We start from the raw sequence: 18,288 nt of genomic DNA on the forward strand, positions 1-18,288 counted from the left end.
CCTACTTTGATGTAGCTTTGGTCAAGTATACTTGCTACTAAACACTTGATAAAAGAGAACAGATCTCAGTAAGACAATGTTTTGATTTAATCAAGAAGCCTTTGCCATCATGAAAATATTCACAAAAAAACATTGAGTAATTCGTAACATTTCCTGATCTATGAAATGTTATATATCAAAATGCCAGGTTTAGCTATTGCTTTACTTTCATCATTGCAAACTTCTGCTATTTCAGGCTATTTTTATGTGATGTGTCTCTATCACAAGTTCAGAATTAGTAGGGATTATCAATATCTTTGGCACTTTGTTGTTGCTCCATACTTTTTTCCAGTGAACAGAGATTGAAAGGAAGTATGATTGTTAACAAATATGAGTAAAACTGTCTGTACAAGAAAAATCTGAGTCTGGGCTTCAATTTTATTGTTTTAATTTAAAATATTCTAAGGTTCTAATGTTTATGTGTGGTAAATTGGTTAATATGCTGTATAGTGCACTCACATATTATCATGATGTTCAGATTTGTATAGCCACACAGTTTATACTTTAAAGCAATAAAACATCTAGTTGCAAAAAAAAAACATTGCCAGCACAGGAAAAATAAAGTACGGCAGTATGATTTATGTCTTCAACAACAGTGCGTTGTACCAGCATAGAAGGCCTCTCACATATGCCACTGATTGGAAACATTTTATGTGATGTAAAGTATATCCCCCAATAACAGTACCAGCTGCTGGACCCAGAGGGGCTGCAGCCAACTGGCATAGAGTGTCAGGTGTAGTGTATACAGAGGAATGACAAAGAAGTTGAAAAGTAAGGTGCACAAAACAGTACTGAGACCAGTACTACTGTATGGTACAGAAACTTGGGCAGTAAAGGCAGAACAGATGAGGAAGTTAGAGGTGATGGAAATGAAGCACCTGAGACTGGTGGTAGAAAGGCACTGTGTGACAGATGAAGAAATGAGGACATAAGTGCAGAAGCCAAAGGAGCTCCAATGTCAGAGAAGATTAAAGAGAACATGTTACAGTGATTAAGACCTACAAAAAGACAATCTGGTGAAGAAGATTTGGGACAGACAGGAAGAAGGCAAGAGGAAAAGGGCATCCAGCAAAGAGGTGGATGGATTGTGTGAGAGAAGATTTGTGACTGTCAAGCAGGAGTGTCGAAGAAGGTAGGAGTGTAGCATTGAATCAAGAAAGATGGAAACAGTTAGCACAACACCATGACCCCATGCTGTTTCCTTTGAAATAAAAATCAATCCAGAAAACCTAACGAAACCCATAACAATTAAGAATTATTCTAAAGCAAACTACATCCTATGAAGTGATAGTTTGTCAACATCCATGGCTTCCACATACCCTGAGAACACAGCTTCCTGTGCAGAATTATTCACAGAAACCCTGCACAAACATGTAAACCCAAATCTACACCAAAAACAAACCCCACTGGTGAATCCTTACCTTAACACGGTATATAACAAAAACATAAAAATGTCATGCCTAAAGTCAGAAAGGGCAACTGTCATAAAGGCAACAGCTCTCTGATTCAACTAAACAAGAAACTAAGTGGTCTAATAAAGTCCAACAAGGCCAATTACAAGGTCAGGATAGCAACCCATGCTAAGGACATTCACAAAGCTTTCTTCAGCTATGTCAGGAACCTTAATGGTAACGTTCAGCAATGTGCAGAACTGGTCATAAATGGCACAATCTTCACTGACCAAGGTGACATAGTGAATCTATTGGCTGGTGAATTTAGCTCAAACTTCACCCCCCCCCCACACACACACACACACACTCTCCCTCTATTACCCCATATGTAATCCTTTCTAGCATATCATTTCAACTATATACAGTCCTGGTGGCATTACCTAAAGCCAAAAACACTGCTTCAGTGGGCCAGACAATATCCATGTTGCCTTCTAAATAGCCTAAAACATGACCTAACAGGACCACTGGAGACACTCTTCAGCTACTGCCTCAAAACAGGTTAGGTGCCAGCTGAATGGAGGGCTGTGACAGTTATCCTGTTCACAAGAGTGGACCATTAAATAACACCAGGAACTACAGACCCATCAGTCTAACAAGTCTAATACGCGTGCTTTGGAATGAATTATCATGGAAATAATCAGCAAGAACATTGGCTACCTAGATACCCATCCCAGTTTGGCTTTGTTAAGGGAAGGTCTTGTCTACTCAGCCTGGTATACTTCTTTGAGAAAGTCATCAAAGCTATGGATGAGGGGAAATGTTACATACTGCCTACCTTGACCTGGCCAAGGCATTCAATACAATACACACTCAGGTAAATTAACTATCAGAACTAGATATACATTCCTTACAGAAATTACTGAATTTCTGGCTGGCATACAGATAGGACCTGTGAAGTCAGGATCAGTGAGGCCACCTCCATCAGGAGATCAGTCGCCAGTAGAGTACCCCGGGGATCCGTGTTGAGCCTGCTTCTGTTTGGCATCTACTTCTCAGAAGTCAAGGTTAATGTCAAAGGCCACTAGCTCCCAAGGTTACAGATGATTGTGAATTTCAAGCTATCATAGATTCCATTTATGATACCAGCATTCTACAAGAGGGCCTGACACAAACAAATAATTAGTGCCAAATCTTCTGATTAAAATTCAATGCAAGGAAATGTATTGTAATGCCCTTTGAATAATTGTCCACCCAAGCTAATTACCCCACTAAAAAAACACCCTTAAGACTTGACCCAGTAGTTAGGGATCTGAGAACATATGTAGACAGTAATCTGTCCTTTGACCAACATGTAGCCAAGACAGTAAGAAAATCATACTTTGTCACTCAGCTCATAAGCAAGGATATGGCATCCATGTACAAGGAAGTTATAGTACCACTTTACGCAGTCCTTATCAGACCTATTATTGAGTATAATGCCCCTTCTGTCATATACCTAATCAGGAAATATCAGCATTTAGAATACCCTCAAAAGTTCCTCAACAGGAGAATCCAGGGTATGAATACCCTGTCCTACATGTATAGCCTTAAGGCTCTATCTCTATATTCAGTCTCCTACAAGTTACTGACTGGTGATCTATGCCTAATATATAAGACATCCTCAAATGCATCTCTGATGGATCTCTTGCACATCTGCAAAACAAATAGCACCAGAAACACTGGATCTAAGGACTTGAACTTTGCCTATGATATAAATAAAACATACTGGAGAAACCAATATGTGTCTCAAAGGATCTCTACACTATGGAATAAGCACCCCATCCACGTGAAGCAGAGTTCATCCCTGACTCTATTCAAATAAAACTATGATCATTTGATGGGAAATTGCAAATTCACTCCATATCTGGCCCCCATGTCTCTGATGGGCAGAGGTTGACGAGGTTGAAAGTAAGTAAATGAATCCCCAATTACCATACCCCCCACATAACTCTTAGCTACCTTCATGATAAAATACCCCATCATATAGGCATGCAAGGTACTCAGGGACAAAACTGTGTTGGGTTGTATGGCTAGGCTTATAAAGAGCTTAGTTGTCATTAGACTAGTATAAACCTATGAGCCTGTTGGGCGTCCATGCAGACTTGTTCTGTCTTAATACCTGCTATATCTTAGTTCCAAATGCATACTGTTACTCTGTAGGAGAGATCACATGCATACTGGTGTTGAATGCAGGGAGAGGACCACAGTATTACAGTGCATTTACCCTAGTTACCTAATATGCGTGCCTTCATTCAAGGTTGGGCATCGGGCTGGCAACTCGACACCATAAAAAACAACTGCCAATCATTACTGGACTGGAGTTCCGCTGTGGAGACCCCTAACCAGGAAAAGCTGAAAGACAAACAACAACAACAATGTAATACTAGATGAATGGCACATGCATGGTGCTGGTGCTGTTGTAAGCTTATTGGCATTGTATGGACCACATGCAGGCTATTTTTACATGCTTATATTTTGTCTGGGTTAGTACATGAAGACTATTGTTGCATGTTTACTTTCTGTTTTACTTGGTGCATGCAGACTATTGCTATCTGCTTACCTGTTGTGTGGGTTAATCCATACAGTGGATTGCTGTCTGCTTACTTGCCTTGTAGCTTGCCACATGTAAACTATTGCTACATGCTTATCTACTGTGTAAATTATGACATGCAGACCATGTCCACATGCTTACCTACTGTGTGAATTAGGACATGCAGGCCATATCCACATGCTTACCTGCTGCGTGAATTAGGACATCTAGACCATATCCACAAGCTTACCTACTGTGTGAATTAGGACATCCAGACCATAACCACAAGCTTACCTACTGTGTGAATTAGGACATGCAGACCATATCCACATGCTTACCTCCTGTGTGAATTAGAACATGCAGACTATATCCACAAGGTTACCTACTGTGTGAATTAGGACATGCAGACCATATCCACATGCTTTCCTGCTGTGTGAATTAGGACATGCAGACCATATCCACATGCTTTCCTGCTGTGTGAATTAGGACATGCAGCCAATATCCACATGCTTTCCTGCTGTGTGGTTTGGAACAAGACTATTGTTCTTTGCTTTCCTGCTGTGAGAGGGGTGGAGGTGCGTGCACAATGTCGATGCTCCTTATTTATTCTGAAGTAGAGCATGTTTAAAACGTTGCTTTGGGCCTATCTGGTGTTTGTGATGGTTGGCATTACAAATACTGCTTCTCGGACTTGGTATGTAAGTATTTTCTTTCGGCCATTCTATATTTCAGGACTCGCTCTAGCTGGTCCCAAAATTTCAAATGGTTAACTTTTCTTGCTTCTTCCTTTTTTTGTGGGGGGGGGATATGCTCACCCACCATAGCAGCTGGGCTCACTCATTCATGTGATTATTGTATACCTGCTGTGTGCGTGTTACATTTTTGTTTGGTTTCAACCTGCTGTAGTGGGTGAACATGCGTACTGAATATTGTTTCGTGCAGGCATAACGGGCAGTGTGTGCATACTTATTTGTAGGTCTGATGTTGGTACTGTTCATTGCCATCATCAATCCCCTTTTCCCATTTTCTATATGGACACCATAGGAAAAAGTGCAGGGCAAATGCCAGAGACAAATCCACATGGTGGATCCATAATATTAAAAAGCTTTATAATAAAAGGAAAAGAATTTTCACCAAAACTAAGAAGGGTAATTCCCAGAATATTAGAGCCCTTGTCATGGTAATAAACAGATAACTCAGGAGCTTAATAAAATTCTACAAAACCAAGTCTGAGGCTAAAATAGCTACCGAGGCCAAAAACAATCATAAGGCATTTTTAGTTATGTTCGTAATCTCAAAAGCACAATACAGCAATGCACTGAGCTGATTGTGGATAGTGCTACTTACAATGATGCTAAGGATATTGCAAACCTACTGGCCAATAAATTTAGCTTTAATTTTACCCTGCTCTACCCTCTGTCTGTCCTGAAGATGTACCTAAAACTGTCTCACCTCCAGCTATCACACTAGATCAAGTCCTAAAAGTATTATCAAAAGCTAAAAATACTGCATTGATGGGTCCTGACTTTATCCCTGGATGCATCTTAAATAGCATGAAGCACGATTTAGCCACACCCCTAACAACACTGGTTCATAGGTTCATAGGTTCATAGGTGTGTACTAGGTTAATGGCCCTGGAGCCTTTACAAGCCTAGCCCATAGGATTACCCTGGCAACTTGCCACCCTACCTTAGTTTCCAGTGCCTCTGTCGAGTAGAGCCACTGGAGTGATCCCTGGGGTGAATTTTTTATTTCCCATCCACTCATCAAGATTTCTCTTAAAGAGGGCCAGTGAGGTGCTCTGTTTGACATGTATGGGAAGTCTATTCCATAACATGGGCAGTCTCTGGGTTATGAACCTGTCCCTCCAGCACATTCTGTTGATTGTGGTAATGAGATTGAGGTCTCTGGAGCATGTGGTATAGCGGGAATGGGATTTCTTTAGATGTAGCATTTCTAACAGACCTGGGTCAGACATGGCTTTATAAGTCAAGCAGAGATCACCTCTAAGTAGGTGATATGAGACAGAGAATAGTGGAGTTTTTTGAGTCTCTCCATATAAAAGTGTTTAAAGCCTAGGATCCTCATTGTGAGGTACTTTTGCGGCCTCTCAAGTTGTCGCAGGTGTCTAGTGAGGTTCATGCCAAATGGGGCAGTGTACTTGATGACTGGCCTAATGATGGAAGAGTAGAGGGAGACAATGACCTCTTTCTTCCTGGATGCAGAACCCTTAGTAATGAGATGTGCCACATAGAAGGACTTTCTGACCACAGTGGCAGCGTGGTGGTCAAAAGAGAGGTTGCTGTCAACCTGTGTTCCCAGATCTCTTATAATGCCTTCAGTGTTTAGTGGACTACCTTTGATGTGGTAGTTCATCGGAAATGGGTTTTTACCAAAGGGGATGATGACATATTTATTGGCATTGAACATAAGGCCATGATTCTGACACCAGTCGTTGGTCTCAGTGAGGCCTTTCTGTAGGATGTCAGCATCACTTGGGGAGTTAATAATGGTTCCCAACTTGCAATCGTCTGTGAACTTTGTCAGCCAGTGTCCCTTTGTGTTGGACTGGACTTCTGAGAAGTAGATACCAAACAGGAAAGGACCCAGGACAGATCCCTGTGGGACTCCACTAGTGACTGGTCAATAGTCTGACTTGGAGTCAGCCACTTTCACAATGTGGGTTCTATCTGTGAGCCAGTTTGCAACCCACCTAGTGGTATAGGGGTTAATGCCTAGCTTAAAGAGTTTTTCTATGATTCCTGAGTGGATAATGGTATCAAAGGCCTTGACCAGATCAAGGTAGGCTGTAAGAACCAACTTGCCTTCATCCACAACTCTGGAGACTTACTCAAAGAAGTTGACCAAGTTGAGTAGGCATGATCTATCCTTCACAAAACCAAACCGTGTGGGATCCAGAGTTTGGAGATTCCCTATATCCTTGTTTATTAGGTCCATGATGATTCATTCCATAGCTTTGCATATCAGAGTTGTCAGGCCAGTGGGGTGATACTTCCCAGGATCTGTAGTCACTCCTCCTTTGTGGAGAGGGTTTACTATAGCAGTGCGCCATTTGGTAGGGGCAAAGCCTGAGGTGAGTTTGTGACTGAACAAGGCACACAGGTGAGGTGCCAGTTCACTCAGTAGTTTATGTAGAACACAGCCGGTGATATTGTCAGATCTCATAGGATCTGTATTCTTGCCATGGACAGTGCTGTTTTAACCTGTGCAACAGTAATATTGGGTGCCTGGCAATCTACTAGTATTGTGAGTGGTCCTTTGGGGGGGGGGTTGGCACCATATCTGTCAGACAGTGTATTGGCAATATATGTTGCCTCAGTATAGGAGGTACCATTGTGCAGTAGCTCAGAGCAAATTTGGGTATTGCCGTGGAGGTTCCTTACATAACTATAGAAGGCCTTGTGGTTGTCTTTACTATCTGCTGCAATTCTGTTTTCATAGCTAGCTTTAGAGGATTTGATGAGGGGCTACATAATCCGAGAGCTCCTCCATGTCTCTTTTTATGAGTCCAGGGAGGTATGTCTCAGGTCATTCACACCCTCATGTACAATGACAGAGTCATATATGTACCTGTTGTTGAGGGACCTGAGTGCATGCATTATATGGTGGATCTTGGCAGATGACAGGCAGATGACTGTTATTTTCTCCTTATTTAACCTAGTGAGTGGGACATCAGTGTGCCTCACTATCGAGTCACCTATGACTAGTGTACTGGGCATGCTGCTTTGCCTTAGGGGCTTTGGTTGAGTGGCACACTGTTTAGGAGATTTATGTGTCTCGTGATTAGTGTTGTGTTGTGGTGGTCGAGTGTGTTTCTGTCTTGGAGATCTCTGCTGTTTGGGTAGATTTTTATTGAAAGCCTCCATGAAGGTGGGTGTGTGGTTTGTGTTTTTAAGTGAGGGCAATGCTGGTGTGTGTTCTGGAGGGCTATGTGTACCATGTGGTGTGGTGAGATTCAGTGACAGCTCCTAATTTGCAATCCTCTTCAATTTTAGCCAGCCAGAGACCACTGACATTGGCCTTCATTTCTGAGAAGTAAATGCCAAAAATGAGCGGTCCAAGGACTGATCCCTGAGGGACTCCACTTGTGACTGGTCTCTTTGTAGAGTTGGACTCCCCAATTCTAACTTTCTGGAGCATGTCTGTGAGTCAGTTGGCTATCCACCAAGTGATATACGGGTTTGTCCCTAACCTCTTTAGTTTGTCAACAATGCTTGAGTGGGGTATTTTTCCATTCATGAGGCACAAAGCCTGTTTGGAAGCCACAGTTAAATAGTAATTTCAGAGGCTCTGATATGTCATGTTTCATACTATTTAGAAGGCATCCTGGGATATTGTCTGGTCCCATAGAGACAGCATTAAGGACCTGTTCCCTAGTGATAATAACATAATGGTAAGGGGGGATAAGGAATGATGGATGGTAAGGGGAGGGGAAGGAATGATGAAGGCATACCTGCAGATATAGTGACATAATGATAAAGGGAGAGTAAGGAATGATGAAGGTACATCTGCAGACATAATTTATTTTATTTATTTTACATTTGTTAACTGGGAAAGTCCACTGGACACATGTTATTTTTCAGTGGAGGCCAGAGAGGAAAAGCTCCACAAATAAACAACAGCAAGAAAGGGTACAATACATAATACAAATAGTAATGACAAATACAATAAACAAAAAATATGTTGACATTAACAGAGTGGTAGAACAAGCATTGATCTGTTAACCATTATGTACAAACAGTAGTGGAACTGAAATTTGAAGCTAGCCTGGAGCTGTACGCAAGCAGAGCCAATTAGAATTAAAGTGAGTTCTTATTGTCTTTTTAAACTGTGTTAATAGTGAGATAGAAGATATGTGTGTTGGTAAGGAGGTCCAAATTTTGAATATGAAATTAGAGAAGAGTGATTCATCTGCTGTGTTGACGGGCTTAGTTACTACAAGAAAGAATTTATTGTTTGAGCGCAGAGTCCTGTTACTCAAGTAAGGTTGCAATAGAGTTTGCAGTGAAGGTGTTTTCTCGGGGTTATGCAGAATTTTATGAGCTATTGTAAGTTGATTGTACTGCAAGAGTTGAGGAAATTCTAGCCAGTTAAGCTGCTTCACAGCTATGCAGTGGTGTGTTCTTTATGGGGAGTCAGTGACAAACCTGGCGATGTTGTTATAGCAGGATTCTAGTTTTGCTAAATCTTTCTGAGATTGGTGAGGATAGGGAAGGCATATAGTAAGGTGGAAAGGAGGTGGGTATGTGATATGGTGACTTTTGATTGGTAAGGTACTGTCTATTCCTATAGAGGGTTCCAAGTTTCTTATGTACTTTCTTAATAGTGAGGGAAATGTGAGTATCAAATCTCAAATTATTGTCAATCTCAACACTGAGAAGTTTTGCGTGAGCTGTGGGGGAAAATAATAGTTTTGTTTCTGGATATGATATTAAAGGTGGGGTCTAAGGAGGTGGATCAGGTTGGTTTGAAAAGCAGCTGTTGTGTTTTATTAGGATTTAAAATAAGTTGGATGTTAGATAGGAATTTTTCAACTGATAGAAAAGATAGTTGAGTAAATGATTGGAGTTCTTGTAAGGAAGAAGCTGAAGAGATTAACGTAGAATCATCTGCATATTGTATGACAAGTGTATTACAAATGGAAGAGTGGAGGTTGTTAGCATATATATATTATTGGTGTAAAATGGAACCTTGTGGCACACCAAGAGTGACTGGGAGTAGTGGAGAGAGTTGGTGCTGCCACAGTACTGCTTGTTGGCGGCCGTCTAGGTAGCTTTGGAACCAGGCTAAGGAGGAGTCACTCAGGCCAATATTAGAGAGGGTTTTGATGAGTATACTGTGTCTGACCATGTCAAAGACTTTTGACAGGTTGAGGAAGATGGCAGATACAAATTTGCCATTATTTTTGTGGTTGTTAACTGTGTTGGTGAAGGATAAAAGAGCTGTGGTGGTGCTGTGACAGGGGCGAAAGCCATGTTGAATAGTAGATAGGAGCTTATGGGTATGTAAGTAGTATATTATTTGGGTGTGTATACATCTCTCCAGGATTTTGGATAAAGGGGATCAGATAGCCATTGGATGATAGTTTGCCAGTTCTGTGGAATTTTCCCCTTTATGTAGACGGATTATATGTGATATTTTCCATATTTCGGGGACTAGAGCTTCGGACAGGGATCTGTTGATGAGAATGAATATAGGGTAGGCAATGGCATTAGCTGCTATTTGAAGGAATTCTGCTGGGATGTTGTCAGATACTAGTGTTGTGGGCTTGAGTTTGTTAAGGTATTCTTTAATCCTATCAGTAGAGATGGGCTGGAAGTGGAATAAGTTCTTAGTTCTTATTGTGAGGAGCTATATAGGCTTCTGTAGGGGGAGGGTTATTAGTGATGTTTTGTTGATTGGACAGAGCTAGAATAGTTTTAGTAAAGAATTTGTTGAATTGTGTGGCTGTGGTTTCTGATGTGCTTTCTGTGGTGGGGGGGTACTCCTTTTACCTGGTGTTAGAATTCTTTTAATGGCTGTCCAGAACTTTTGAGGATTGCGCTGATGCTTAATTTGTAGATTATGGGAGTAGTTAGCTTTGTCAAGTTTTCCCAGTTTTTTAGCTTAATACCTGAGCTCCAGGTAGGTTTGTAGTGGCTTGGGACCTGATTTTGTGCCAAAGATTCCAGTCTGGTTTCCTTACTTAGCCAAGTAGCACTGTTAGATTTGATTCTAATGGTTCTGGGTGGGGTGTGTCGATTCAGGATGTTTAGAAAGGTAGAATTAAAAAATCTAATGGCTTCATTGAGGTCAAGATGTTTTAATGGTGTCCAGTTACAATGTTTTAGGTCTGCAGTGAGGTTGTTGGGGTTAAGATTCTTTTTATTCCTAATTATTTGGTAGACAGTTCCTTTGTTGGGATGGAATTGCTGTCTAAGCAGAAAGGTTATTAGATGGTCACTTAGACCATCAGGTAGGCAGCCTGTATGAGAGGGGTGGATTGGTCTGTTTGTTATTATCCAGTCAAAGATTGATTCCCTGTTAGTTAATTTGTCTGATCTGGTCAGGGTTTAGATAGTTTGTGTAAAACCATGAAGGTTAATATGATTTGTGGGCATGAGAGTTGCATGTAAGCCAATCAATGTTAACGTCTCCCAGGATGATAGTTTCATGTTGGAGTGTGGTGCAGGACCACTGGAATAGGTTCTCAAGAATGGCTATATTGTTCTCTGGTGTTATATAGCATGCGGTTATATTTATTAGCTTGTTTGGATTGAGTTTTAATTGGGGAAAGAGTGTTTCTGCTTTGTCAAGGTTGGGATGTTTTGTACTTAAAGTGTCTACTGTGAGGTGATTTTTATATAGTATGGCAAATGCCTCCCCCTTTCTTGCTAATTATATATTTTCTTAGAATGTTATTTCCTGGTGGGATAATTTCTTTATCTGTGATGTGTGGTTTAAGCCATGTCTCTGTTATAACAGCTATGTCTGGAAAGTATATTGATAGACAGGCATGCAGGTTGTGACTTTTATTGGAGATGCTTCTTAAATTAATGTTAAATAAGACTAGGTTGGTAGATTTTCTGGGGAGATGAAGTAGGCTAATGGGGTGGTTGGGAATTTGGGAGGTGGGGGTGTATAAGGAAGTTGATGGGCCGGGGATTGGATGAATGTCACTGCAACAAGATAGTTTGGAGTCTATGTGGACAATAATCTTTAGTATTTTTCTTATGTCCCTGACATATTGTTGGGAGAGTATCATTGTGTGGTGATAAGGTAGTATTAAAAGAGGAGCATAGTTTATTGAACAGGGATTGAAAATAGCAGAGGAGATAGGTAAGTGGTGTAGGCTAATGTAGACAGATTTTAGAGTTGTAGAGTAGTAGGGTGGAGTGCCTTGTAGGTGGGTGTGGTATGATGTCAGTAGGGCAAGTGATGATAAAGTGATTAGAGAAACTATGTGTAGTAGTAGCATGTTGTGGTAGATTAAAATAAAATGTTCTGCATGATGTATACTTAGGAGAGTGAGAGTAGGTAGTTAGAAGTGTGTTGGAAGGGAGAGTTAAGGAGTGTCATATGGGGTGGGGGTAGGAGAGGTAATGAGAAGAATGTGGTGTGGAAAGTAAGTTAATTAGATGTTTGGGTGTGGGTAGTCCTAAGTGTTTCAGATGGTGTAAGCCTGTGGTTGCTATTGGTTGGAGGAGCTGAGTGGGTGTGGTTAGTGTTAAATAAGTATAGGTGTAGTGGGGTTGGGTGGAAATTGGGGGTAGGCTACGAGACAGTGTAAACAGACACCTATATAAGATAAGGACTAAGAATATGAACAATGCTCTGACAAAACATATTTTAGATTATCCAGAACATAATTTTAGTTTCAGTGTTATGCAATGTTTACAACACAATATGAGGGGGGAGGACCAAAACAATTGGTTGGAACAAATGGAGCTAAAATTGATTTTTGATTACAGGCTTACAGGTTTCCTGGCATTAATGCTAGTGTCAGCATTAAGCCTGTCCTACAAGGGCAGAGGCTTAAAACAAGATGAATGAAACCTGGCGTAACACAACCCCTGTTAATTGCTTACCCTTTTGATAGGCTGTTTCTAGCTATAAATATGTTGTATTTTGCTTAGTACTGTGATCTGATGAAGCATAGCAATATGCAAAAGTGCTCATCCTTTTATGTATTTTAATAAAGAAGTTACCAATGTCATGGTTGTTCTGCTGTTTTTTTTTATCTACAGAAATTAAGGGAGGGTAGGGGAGCAGAGTGTGCCCAAGCGTAACGAGGGCCAGAGCTGAGAGCCAGGGATCTTAAGAAAACAATCAGTACCAAAAGGTAAGAAACCTCTTGAAATGTTTGTGAGACACTAGAATGTATCTTTTGAGCCAGGTAAAGAATTTAGTTCAATGTGAGGTGGGCAGGTTGTAACAACATCAAATGGGGTTCCCTTAAGCGTGCTTTGGGGTAAGAACACGAGTACAAACTAGAGGTGGACTGAGCGCAAGGTAGAATGCACTATTGGGATAGCTTTAAAGTATACAGCAGAGTTTGAAGGCAGGGGTGATATGTAATCAAATAGTTTGGTATTGGAGCACCTGCGTTCTATGTGCACGCCTGAGCAGATCCGTGAGTTCGCTTATAGCTATGTTTTACAGGTGAGCTATGCAAATTTAGTTTAAACACAACCAGAGCTCATCTCTCTGGGGTACATACAATAATTTGCAGGGCAGGCAGAGCAGTCACTGTGATACAGGGAATACTGGATGGATTCACTCAGGTTGGAGTTGATTGGTGGGTGGTTCAGTAAGAGGGGTTAAGTTGCTGAAAAAGAAAAGACAAAGATGTTATGGATTCACTTGAGGAGACTGGTACACAGCAGGGAATGGGTATGGGAGTGTGAGGGGTCTGCTTGTGGAGGCAAATGAGTGATAGTGTGAGGTCTAATGTGTTAGGGGTAAGGGAAGGGATGGATTATGAGAAGGACAGCAGCGCAGTGCAGTATGGAGCTTACTACTATAATGATGTAGTTGCTAGAATATACAGTACACAGTGCTACTAGGACTAAATGGTTGCAAAACTGCATTACATAAAACTGCTACAGCTAAATATAGACAATATTGATTGAAGGGAGGGTAAGTAAATAAGTTTCTACAATCAAAAAGTAAAATCAAGTTTCTTCAGCAGAAATATGTTAAAAATCCGTGTCTAAGGCCAAGTTCTGGTCAGGGGTAATAACAGTTTCTGAAAGGTCACGTAAAATAGTGTACACTCTCAGTCTTTGTAGCAGTAAAACAAATACTCTCAGTCTTTACAGCAGTATATCAAACAACAGTTCATTGCTATACAGAGTGGGATCTCAAGACATAAGCAAGCCGGGTGAGCCATGTATGCGGAATAAAAGATCAACAAATGATTAAATGCATAAACAGTAACCTCGTGCACAGAAAGTTTCCTCTTTTAATGTATCCACTTAAGCAATAAGTAACTCTGTCTGCTGACTATAAGGCAATGCCTGTTAAAGGGGTTAAACAGCCTTGTTTCACAGAACAGAATGCCGTATCATTGAATTATTTCACACCAAAGATGTAGCTGCAATTCAAACAGACAAACCTTAATTAAGCATTCTATAAATTGTTCAAACAATCCACAGATCACAAATGCCATTTAGTAACCAGTTAAAGTAAGGTTAAGATCGAAATACATTGCCCAACACTGTTACAGGTAAATGTTACATTTGAATGTCTTGACTTGCCTGGCGTGCACATGATGCAGGGGTTCCGATGCTCAGGGAACTAGGGACAGACTGATTTGAAAATGGCACCTTTCCCAGGTAGTACTACTATTAGTAATCTCACCTTAGGGAGAGGGGCAGCAAACCTGTGATGAGCAGTTTTATTCCGACAGAGCCGAGAGCCAGGGATCTTAAGAAAAACAATCAATCAGTACCAAAAGGTAAGGAACCTCTTGAAACCTGTGTGATACACTAGAATGTATCTTTTGAGCCTGGTAAGGATATTAGTTCAATGTGAGGTGGGCAGGTTGTAACAACACCAAGTGGGATTCCCTTGAGGGTGTTCTGGAGTGAACACGAGTACAGACTAATGGTGGTCTGAGCGCAGGGTAGAATGCACTATTGGGATAGCTTTAAAGTATACAGCAGAATTTGATGGCAGGGGTGATACGTAATCAGATAGTTTGGTATTGGTGCACTTATGTTTTATGTGCATGCCTGAGCAGATCTGTGAGTTGACTTATGGCTATGTTTTACAGGTGAGTTATGCAAATTTAGTTTAAACAGAACCAGAGCTTGTCTCTCTAGGGTACATACAATAATTTGCAGGGCAGGCAGAGTAGTCACCACGATGCAGTGAATACTGGATGGATTCACTTGGGTTGCAGTTGATTGGAGGGTGGTTCAATAAGAGGGGCTGAGCTGAATAATTTGCAGGATAGGCAGAGCAGTCACCATGATGCAGGGAATACTGGATGTATTCACTTGAGTCAAAGTTGATTGGAGGATGGTTCAGTAAGAGGGGCTGAGTTGCTGGCATGCACACGATGCAGGGGATCTGATGTCCAGGGAACTAAGGACAGACTGATTAAAATAATAAAATAATGGTAAGGGAAGGGTAAGGAATGATGAAGATACACCTGCAGACATAATAAATTAATGGTAAGGGGAGGGGAGGGAATGATGAAGGTATACCTGTGGATATAATAAAATAATGGTAAGGGGAGGGTAAGGAATGATGAATGTATACCTGCACACATAATAATATAATGGTAAGGGGAGGGTAAGGGATGATGAAGGTATACCTGCACACATAATAATATAATCTTACTTCCCTTCGCTCAGCTAACAAACTGCTAGTAGCAACTCTCAAATCTCACAATAAATCTGGTGACTCCTTGTTCGCAAATGTTGTTGGCTATTCTGGAATAAACTTCCCTCAGAACTAACTACTTTAGTCTCATCTGAACTTTTCAAGAAACATTTAAAGGACCATTTCAAAACTCACTGGCTTAGCCCTTGCTCAAATCCTGACTGACCCCAGCATCCAACTTATATATTATACTTCTCTTCCAGTAAATTTCTCTCAACTGCTTACTGTTATACATCCATCTCTTCTACTTGTCTCTCTCAATATTACTTCTCCTCATCTGTAGCTCACCCGGCATCTACTTGGACATTACTATTCCTACATCTATCTCTTTCTCTCTATACTTGATATATTAATCCAACCTGTCATCTCATCTACTATCTAAACCTTGTTTGTTACTTCTTACTGTGTAACTCTGGCTCTTATAACTATTTGCTCATGCACAAAATGCTCATCATATTTGTTAATACTGTAAATATTGTATAGACTCTAGTGTTTGATTTTTTATTTCTGCATCCAAATTCCTGCATCACTCAGATTGTAGGGTTAGGGATCCTCGTGGTATTTTTTTCAGTTAAATTGATTCCATACTGTTGCTATGCTACTTTTAATTAGTTCTGTAGCTTCTTATAATTTGTTGTTTTATGTCAGTTACTAGTATATGTTAGTGGAGCTTTTCTCCTCGGGCCTCTGCTGAAAATGGACATATATCCAGCCAGACTAGCCCAGTGAACAAATGTAAAATAAAAAAAAAAAATAAATAATAATGGTAAGGGGAGGGTAAGGAATGATGAAGGTATACCTGCACACATAATAATATAATGGTTAGGGGAGGGTAAGGAATGATGAAGGTATACCTGCACACATAATAATATAATGGTAAGGGGGGGTAAGGAATGATGAAGGTATACCTGCACACATAATAATATAATGGTAAGGGGAGGATAAGGAATGATGAAGGTATACCTGCACACATAATAATATAATGGTAAGGGGATGGTAAGGAATGATGAAGGTATACCTGCACACATAATAATATAAAGGTAAAAGGAGGGTAAGGAATGATGAAGGTATACCTGCACACATAATAATATAATGGTAAGGGGAGGGTAAGGAATGATGAAGGTATACCTGCACACATAATAATATAATGGTAAGGGGAGGGTAAGGAATGATGAAGGTATACCTGCACACATAATAATATAATGGTAAGGGGAGGGTAAGGAATGATGAGGGTATATCTGCACACATAATAATATAATGGTAAGGGATGGTAAGGAATGATGAAGGTATACCTGCACACATAATAATATAATGGTAAGGGGAGGGTAAGGAATGATGAAGGTATACCTGCACACATAATAATATAATGGTAAGGGGAGGGTAAGGAATGATGAAGGTATACCTGCACACATAATAATATAATGGTAAGGGGAGGGTAAGGAATGATGAAGGTATACCTGCACACATAATAATATAATGGTAAGGGGAGGGTAAGGAATGATGAAGGTATACCTGCACACATAATAAAATAATGGTAAGAGGAGGGTAAGGAATGATGAAGGTATACCTGCACACATAATAATATAATGGTAAGGGGAGGGTAAGGAATGATGAAGGTATACCTGCACACATAATAATATAATGGTAAGGGGAGGGTAAGGAATGATGAAGGTATACCTGCACACATAATAATATAATGGTAAGGGGAGGGTAAGGAATGATGAAGGTATACCTGCACACATAATAATATAATGGTAAGTGAGGGTAAGGAATGATGAAGGTATACCTGCACACATAATAATATAATGGTAAGGGGAGGGTAAGGAATGATGAAGGTATACCTGCACACATAATAATATAATGGTAAGGGAAGGGTAAGGAATGATGAAGGTATACCTGCACACATAATAATATAATGGTAAGGGGAGGCTAAGGAATGATGAAGGTATACCTGCACACATAATAATATAATGGTAAGGGATGGTAAGGAATGATGAAGGTATACCTGCACACATAATAATATAATGGTAAGGGGAGGGTAAGGAATGATGAAGGTATACCTGCACACATAATAATATAATGGTAAGGGGATGGTAAGGAATGATGAAGGTATACCTGCACACATAATAATATAATGGTAAGCGGATGGTAAGGAATGATGAAGGTATACCTGCACACATAATAATATAATGGTAAGGGGAGGGTAAGGAATGATGAAGGTATACCTGCACACATAATAATATAATGGTAAGTGAGGGTAAGGAATGATGAAGGTATACCTGCACACATAATAATATAATGGTAAGGGAAGGGGATGGTAAGGAATGATGAAGGTATACCTGCACACATAATAATATAATGGTAAGGGGAGGGTAAGGAATGATGAAGGTATACCTGCACACATAATAATATAATGGTAAGGGGAGGGAAAGGAATGATGAAGGTATACCTGCACACATAATAATATAATGGTAAGGAGGGTAAGGGATAATGAAGGTATACCTGCACACATAATAATATAATGGTAAGGGGAGGGTAAGGAATGATGAAGGTATACCTGCACACATAATAATATAATGGTAAGGGGAGGGTAAGGAATGATGAAGGTATACCTGCACACATAATAATATAATGGTACAGTGAGGGTAAGGAATGATGAAGGTATACCTGCACACATAATAATATAATGGTAAGGGGAGGGTAAGGAATGATGAAGGTATACCTGCACACATAATAATATAATGGTAAGGGGAGGGTAAGGAATGATGAAGGTATACCTGCACACATAATAATATAATGGTAAGTGAGGGTAAGGAATGATGAAGGTATACCTGCACACATAATAATATAATGGTACAGTGAGGGTAAGGAATGATGAAGGTATACCTGCACACATAA

Source organism: Protopterus annectens, chromosome 3.part1 (assembly GCF_019279795.1).
Source record: "Protopterus annectens isolate FY-2018-M chromosome 3.part1, PAN1.0, whole genome shotgun sequence".
Lineage (NCBI taxonomy): Eukaryota > Metazoa > Chordata > Ceratodontiformes > Protopteridae > Protopterus > Protopterus annectens.